This window comes from Thermobia domestica, unplaced genomic scaffold (genome assembly GCF_964235325.1).
Source record: "Thermobia domestica unplaced genomic scaffold, izTheDome1.hap1.1 HAP1_SCAFFOLD_1439, whole genome shotgun sequence".
Lineage (NCBI taxonomy): Eukaryota > Metazoa > Arthropoda > Insecta > Zygentoma > Lepismatidae > Thermobia > Thermobia domestica.
Genome location: NW_027657149.1, coordinates 1,305 through 10,165, shown reverse-complemented (window position 1 = coordinate 10,165; position 8,861 = coordinate 1,305). Strand labels below are relative to the sequence as shown.

The following is an 8,861-nucleotide window of genomic DNA, read 5'->3' as shown; positions in this document are numbered from 1 at the left end:
GGCAAAAAAGTTTATTTTTCCACAGAATTTAACTCGAATATCGGGAACGAAAACAAGCGTGGGTACACTGTTTACATGTAACATCCGGGTCAAATTTTCGCTGGCAGGCAGCGTTGAGTTTGGTTACGGAGCGCGGACCGGATAGAAAGCACTTGCTGAGGCGGGCTGAGGTAAACAGAAGTTCGTAGTTGCCACAACGATAAGTGTGTTTCCTTCTATTTTGATAAACGATTTTTTTCAGGTATTCAATGAATGCACCAGATCCTATTCTTCCTTACTGGCTAGAAGAAACTTTATTCCACATAACTCAAAAGGCATTTGTTTTTATTCGCTTTTCTATTTTATGTTTCAGTCATTGCTAAGTCGGTCACACTACTTTTTCACCCTCCTTGTGCTTATAATTTTCATAATTTAACATGGAAATACTTATCAATAAATAATTATATTACCATGGTAATTAACTTCAATCCTTCCTGTGATTATACGCAAAGTACCATCTTCGTACTGCTTACTATAGTTCAATGAAGGGAATCTATAAAGTAACGCGTGTCGCACACATCTGCCTTGCAAACTCCCTGGCCTACTTCCAATGTATAGACTTTTATTTCAAATCCTGATTTAATTTCATAATTTTCTGTAGATTTTAACATTTTATTACCCAGCTTCTTAATACGAATGACAATCAAGCCTAAATATTTATTCCCTTTAACTTTATTTTTCTTTTTTATTTTGTGCCTTGTTTCATATTTGTTCTTACGTTAGCAATTAACGCACTTACCGTAGTTATGTATGAACAGGTTGTTTCTATATTTATTTTATTCCAAATAAATTAAATATATATACGGATTATTTTATGGTAGTTGATATTTTCTGTTGTTTCCTACGTGAATTGAGGAAACGCACGGACTTTCGCCTAATTCTTGTGCTACTTTCATATGTCTGTATCTGTCGAATGCTGTCGATCTGTCGAAATGTGTATTACTATCTGTCGATTCATCGAGTGAACTGAATTCGTTAACCATTTCACCAGGCGCGCATGCATTTTTTTTTTCTTCTAAGGGATCCAAGCTTCGGGGGGCAAGGTTCCAATACTACAAGCCACTATGTCTATATACTATTATTCTGCATTCGAAAACACGATAAATATTCCACTTACTTTTTCACAAAAACATGATACAGACAGAGTACAGATGAAGTGTAAGATCAGATTTATATTGATGATACATCAATATTTTCCCTGTTAATAACTACATTTAATGAGAAAGTCTGCAAATGTATGTTCACTTAGGAACTTTTGCGAGGAGTCCGCACCCGGTGGACACCCCGTGAGTACGCCTCTGCACTTGACTATACTTCGAATTATACTGCAAACAGTTGTATTTTAGTTTCCCCGTTTAGTTCATCGATATCATTAACACAAAGAAAATAGATGTTATAGATGCGTATTCTCAGTTCTCGCTTTATATCCGGACGTCTGCAAAAATCTACTCCTTTTCTTTCTTTCACGCATCCACCAAACTAACAATGATTTGTATTATAATATTTGCGCATAAAATGTATATCTCATACCTTCCATGTTCTCAAGTATTCATAGACAAAAACGGTTACTTTCTGCGAACAAATTGTCCAAACACAGTGCAAATGTCATCTATAGATTGTCCTGGTTCCGTCTGCGTGTACATAACAATGCGTCATAATCATACATTGCACATTAAGGATATCAATTAATCTTCCCAAATTCCTAGATATGCCTGGCAAAAGTTCCGCGTGTTGTAAGGATATTACATTTGTACTACCGACAAGGTGGTATCTTCCAACATTGAAGTTCAATAAACCCCAAATGTGTCGGATATAGTATTTGATTTCTTGTCTCATTGTTTGCGTCAGAGATGTCTTCTCAAGTTAGGATTTACGATACATACAGGATGAGTTGTATATATTGTTGCTGCCAGCTCTATATTAATCCCATATTTGTAAACGAATAAAAACAGTATTCTAATTATAACAATGTGCTCACAATTAATTTTATTCTTAATTGTTATACGTATTGTTGATTAAAAATGAAAATGTTGCTAAGTGAATTTTATTAATATTTTCTGTTGCGTGATATAGGAAGTGAGTGAAATATTGGAGGAATATAGTGTGCGTAGCAGATGATGTGCAGTGGCTTTGGATCGCCTGTGATAAGGTAAGGCATTTGCTATTTTAATTAACACATTTTATATACTGTAATCCTAATTATTTTTATGTGAATGTGCTTACTACTTGTGTATTCAGTGGGACCGATGTTTTAATATGTATGGTCAAGCAGTGTCGAGCCTGGTCAGTGTGTGGATAGGTGACCATTTTTTGTAAATCGATAACATTTAACTTTGTAAACACGGATGAAGTAGAAGTATATTTATTTTATTTTTTACCTCAAATATGTAGGACACTTCTCCTTTGTACATCAATTATTATTATTAGTTCAACTTGTTTACAAGTTAAATGAAAAGAATAGTCGTTATCGTGTGATGATTGTGCTCATTAGGCTAAAGAAGACTCGTGATAAGAAAGAAAAGAAGAACGGTGCTCAAGTTTCGTCACAGCATATTCTCAAAAATTTACAGGCAAAATTCAGTGTTCTGCATGAAAAGGCATATTTGTACGAAAAAAAAAAAAAATTCTGCAGACGACAGAATTAAATAAAGTAATACACATGTATTTTAGAGTTACTGGTGTAAAATCATTACAAGTGCTTTGCCAGGTGGCCAATAAAAAGCACGAATACTATTTAAGGGAGCCAAAACAGGAGAAAGCTGGGGGCCTGAGCGATAGCAAGAATGTGCGTCCAAAGTGAACAGGAGCGAAGGCGACGCGGGTATACGTATAAGCAAGGGTAGTGGAAACCAGTTAGTTTTCGAGTTTCAATAGCACTTGTCATGCATCCATACTAGTAGCGCCCCGCTTGTAAACATTAAGTACACTATGCAAGAATACACCGCCGGTGGAAAATAGTACCTAATACAGTTATCTTTCATATATACTGACTTATTTTACAGTAGTAACCCAACACTAGTAAACGTAAAATAAAAGTGTATAACTTTATATTTAATTCTATCGCCTGGCTTAGTTTTTCACCTGTAAGATGTACTTATTTAGAGCAAGTTTCTTAACTAGCAAATTAAACCGAGAACCACAGCAACCATATATATATTCTTATGATGTACTTTTCTTTGAGTGGTGTTCTCTGTCTATTCAATAACATTTTCTCAGTTTAATGCTAGCAAAAAACAAAACAAAATCAAAGTGTTTCTATATAAATTTAGTTCACCGTGTTGTAATATCACATGGAATTGAAAAACGAATAGTCGAACCTCTGCTATCTCGATCAAACTTCTCAGGATGATATACTGACTTACCGCAGAAGTTCGACTGAATACGTTTCTCAGTTCCATGGGAGAACCTGGAGAAGCAAAAGCCTGCGCAACGGAAAATACTAAATAAACTTGTAGAGCAGGTCAAGATGTATCATCATGCCAAGTTTCATTCAGATCAGAGAAGTTTGGCTGCAGCCATTTTCATTACAAAGCACAAAATGGATGGTCCCTAACCTCGAGAATCTTCACAATTGTCGACGAGTTGAACTGCACTCATCTGATCAAAATCAAACTTAAAATGGCAGTTCACTTTCAACTGTTAAATAATATGATATGCAGGCTTCTGCTTTCCTAGTTACAGTCTATCCACTGTGGTATGCATATTAGTAGAAATGTGAGAGTGCATATTTATTAAAGATTTGCTTCAAAAAGCGATGAAAGACATAGGCATTCCCGCGGGCGGTGATAACAAGATGCCGGAAAACGAACAAGCAGAAAGAATATGGGCTGAAGAAGTGTAAACGACGACGCGGCGGCCCGTAAAGGTGTTGCCGTCCTATTAAATGAATAATATCAAAAGAAAGAAAAAAAAAGTAAAAAATTTCGCGCTCGTAATCAAGACAGAAAGCAACTAAAGGAAATCTTTGTTTTACGTCCCACGTTATGCCGCTTAGGCTAAAAGAGGCGCTGATTATGAGAAATGATTGAAATGGTGGTGGAATGAAGAAAGTGGGAGGAAACGGGAGAACCCCGCGGTAACCCACCGCACATAGTTTTTGTCCACCATAAAGTTAACTTGGCGGGGGCTCAAGACAGAAAGACGGTTGGAAAAACAAATAAACGATGTTCCATCCCGTAAAAATGTTGGCGACCTATGAAATCAATATTTTTTCTTAAAGAAAAAAAAAAGAATTAAAAAGAGAAAAAAAGGTCAAAATTTCGCGCTCGCTTCGCTCGCGATCAGCAGAGAAAAGAGGACGTGACGCACCCCTAAAAGTGTTGGCGACCGATTGAATAAATATTGTGGGTAAAAAAAAAAAAAAAAAGTCAAAAATTTCGCGCTCGCTTCGCTCGCGATCAGCACAGAAAGAAGGACGTGACGCGCCCCTAAAGGTGTTGGCAACCGATTCAATACATATTGTCGGTAAAAAAAAAAAAAAAAAAAAACGCTCGCTTCGCTCGCGATCGACATGAAAAAGGCAACGACGTGACGCCCCGTAAAATTGTCGGCGACCTATTCAATCAATATATTCGGTTGAAAAACAAAGTCAAAAGTTTCCCAATCGCTTCCCTGCCGATCGACATAAAAAAAAAGGCAACCCCTTCACCTCTCCTTATGCATTCATCAGTAAACATACAACCATAGATCACAATACCACTCACATCACCTATCAGTTCTCCACGTCCATCAAGATCCAATCATCGCCCTGGCCCTTTATGATGATACACAACATTACATGTTATTGTGTGCATTGCCCCGCGTTACAATACATGACCAAAAAAAAAAGAGAAAAAGAGCTGCACTGCCTTCAGTGTAGACATGTTCGTATTCGTAGAAAATGATTTTAGGTACACGATAGTACAGTAATCTATCTTCACATGCTTCAGATGTGAACGATACCTACACATGAAGAGGGCTCCCGAGGTTTCCTTTTCCAATAGGATGGAGCTCCACCACACTTGCAGAATGACGAGAAGTTATGTTAATAAATATATCCCAGAGTGTTTCGTAACTCGCCCTTGGTCCTAATGATGAAGCGTTCTTCAGATGGCCCCGATGTCTCCACACATGATACTATGCGACTTCTTTTCACGAGGCACTCAAAGATCACGTTTGTGTCCTAACATTCTCTGCAGATATGACACAGCTGCGATAGCGGATCACAGAAGCCTTTCCTCTCCTTACAAGAGACGTGTTCATTCGAGCATGGGAGTAATTCGACTATCGATCAAATATCTCCCGTGTCACGATAGTAGTCACTTTCAATTCTTCTAACGAAGGTAAGAAAAAATGCTATACAAACTTCCTTTCGGTATATAAAGGATTAGGGGCCCAGAGAATATTTTCTTTCAAGAGGATACATTCTTTTTCGAACACCCTGTATATAGATCCTCTAATTATAACTGCAAACAAAATGTTGATTTTGCAATTGCTTCCATGAGAGAAAATTCTGTGCACTTTCTTTCTGAAGGGCCGGGCCTAAACGTTTTCCTTAATCATTAAATTTAGTAGTTATCTACAATTACATAGTTTTCCATTGTTCTCAAAATAAAGATTTTTCTCTATGAATTGTTGAATGTTGCTAGGGATATTGAAGTAATTCTTTTTAGTGTTTTTTTCTTTACAATAATGTACTGAACGCCTGCATTAAGGAAGTTCGTGTGTCCATCTTGCAAAATGTTTCGTCTTTTTTCATGCCCACTAAGATAAATATTCATTTTGCTCTTTTCTCCGTATGCAAACCACATTTCTTAAAGGCAACATTTTCATACAAATGTAGTACTAAAAACTTCTAATTGGCAACATCTGGGCTGCGAAGAGGAAAAAGAAAGAAATCTCGTACGTATTCGCGCGCAATTCGGAATTAGCCAATGAAAAGCACAAAAGCGGCCACCATCTCTCTCTCTTTCTTATTAACGGTTTTGTACTTTCTGCAGTTCTATCAGTGCTGCTAACCTCTTACTATATCATTGAATATGTATGTTTATATATATATATATATATATATATATATATATATATATATAATATATATATATATATATATATTTTACAAAAAATCATACTACTACGGAATAATATTAAATGCCTGTAAACCCTCATTTCTGTTTGCACTTTCTGTTACACTACCTTCCCCGAACTTCTTTCAAGTTATTAAGTGCAGAACGGGGAGTTATACATATTTACTTGCGCTTTCACAATATCTGCACATTGTGTAATAATAGGAGACGTATAAAATAAAACTATATACTAATACGTATATATATATATATATATATATATATATATATATATATATATATATATATATATATATATATATATATACAGTACACATTCCACTATCCGAGGCTTTCCTTTTCTTTTCTTGCTGACGATAAATTACGCTCTTAGAAATGTTGTCTGAAAACAATAAGAATATGTGCAAAAAATACAATCAGAGGTAGAGGTCTTTAACAGGAACTAAGCAAGGGAGTTGAAAAATTTTTTATGCATGTAAAAAATATAGACATGAACCAACTTGTGAAATAAAAAGACCAGAAAACTACTCTTTCTAAATTATGTGTAAACTTTTTACCGAAAACGAAAGTTGCACGAAAGACTTTTTGTCCCTTTTTTGGCCTCCGGTGCTTGGGGTCCCTGGTTCAATCCCAGCTCGTGCCGTGTGAACTTTGTCGTGCATAAAGACCGTGCTCATGGGTTTTCTCGGGTTTCTCCCGTTTCCTCCCACTTTCTTCATTCAGTACTCATCATCACCGTCTCCTTTAGCGTAACCGGTATAAGTATGCGACGTAAATCTAAAGATTTCATTTCATTTCCCTTTTCTGCTCATACTGCTGATTATGCGCGATTATGCCAACATCCAACTCCGCGGATAATCGTGCGATTACTGTATATACAACTAATACAGATACGTAATTACATTATCAGTTACAGTATCGGTTTTTATTTACTAATTTGCCTCACTTTATTTGCATCCCTGCAGTAAATAATTCTTATCGATAATAGTTAAAATGTATATTACATTTTAGTGCTTCACGACTGAATGATCATCTGCCTTACGTTATCTCGCAGCTGAAGAGGATGCTACACTGAAAACTACCTTGCGTTATAAAGGGTAAGTGAAACATATCTTAAAAATATCTTTCATACATTTCATTGTGTACATTAAAGAATGTAAGTTTGCCTTTTTCCTGTAATCAATACTTAATAAAGGATTTATTTTTATTTATTTATATACAATTTCATACGTGGTTCGTGATAGTAAACTCGATAGGACATAGTGGCACTATGAACATCCGAATCACTCATCATTCGAACATTCAAATATTTATTCGAATATTAGTATATTCCAAGTAATGTTAACGACGTTAATATGCTTGCCTTTATAGTTAATAATGTCAATTCTTACTTAAAACATACTTCCTTAACAGGACATTGAAGAAAAGGTAGTTGCCAACGGCCATACCATGCTGAATATACCGGTTCTCGTCCGATCACCGAAGTCAAGCAGCATCGGGCCTGGTCAGTACTTGGATGGGTGACCGCCTGGGAACACCAGGTGCTGTTGGCATCTCTTTTTCAAATTTCATTATCCTTCAAGTACGAAAATACTAGAAACATTAATTTTATAGTACTTTCAAGAGATAATTTATCAACATTATTTCATAGCGATTAATCGATATTCTAAGCGTTATACCCACTATTTCTTACACTAACAGCCTGTTTATTTGCACGGCACATTAAAATAACCTGATTTCCGATCCGTGTGCACCTACTACTATACTTAACACGGAATGTATTACCACTTTTTAAAAGTAAATTATTATGACTAAGTGTAGATCTCCGGCGAGTAAATGCCTTTCGTATACAAGCACGACACATCTCCGCTATGTGCTTTACTTTTTTACTAACAGCATATAGAAATTGGATTTCAAGGTGTTTCTACATAACAGAATGAAGCAAATTTCGTGATTTAACTCTTTCGAATAATGTGTTGGTCCTGACAAGGACCGTTTGAAATGAAAAATCTTGAAGAAGATTTTTACTTAGAGCTTGTGTACTTGGTAACAGCCTTCGTACCCTCACTTACAGCGTGCTTGGCAAGTTCACCAGGCAAAAGAAGGCGCACAGCTGTTTGGATTTCCCGGCTGGTGATAGTTGACCGCTTATTGTAATGGGCCAAACGAGAAGCTTCAGCAGCAATACGCTCGAAGATGTCATTAACAAAGCTGTTCATGATACTCATAGCTTTGCTAGATATGCCAGTGTCAGGATGCACTTGCTTCAAAACTTTGTAGATGTAAATGGCATAGCTCTCCTTCCTCCTCCTCTTCTTCTTCTTATCTCCCTTGGAGATATTCTTTTGGGCTTTACCAGCCTTCTTTGCAGCCTTTCCGCTAGTTTTTGGTGGCATGATGACTCACTCGTTCAGCAAAATTAGATGTGTCCGCCGATTTATCGACTTCATTTAAATTACAGTACGTGTTTCAATTCGCGCCAACTGCCTTGCTTTTCATTTGATGCACTCGGGTGCACGCTTGAAGTAGTAACAAAACTGACTTGATTCATGGGAGGCCGCAATTTTTCCTCTCATCTTATTACGAAAGAATATTGAACAATGTCTGGTCGCGGCAAAGGTGGAAAAGTCAAGGGAAAGAGCAAGTCCCGCTCCAGCAGGGCTGGCCTTCAATTCCCAGTAGGCAGAATCCATCGTCTTTTGCGAAAGGGTAACTATGCCGAACGAGTTGGTGCTGGCGCTCCCGTGTATTTGGCTGCAG

At 36.9% G+C, this 8,861-nt stretch overlaps 1 non-coding gene across 1 annotated transcript; it reads left to right on the top strand.

Moving 5' to 3' along the window:
• The first annotated feature begins 7,535 nt into the window (after window positions 1-7,535).
• LOC145677838 (5S ribosomal RNA) lies at window positions 7,536-7,654 on the top strand. Its single transcript, XR_014130048.1, has one exon. It is a non-coding gene; the product is annotated as a 5S ribosomal RNA (ribosomal RNA).
• Window positions 7,655-8,861: the final 1,207 nt, after the last annotated feature.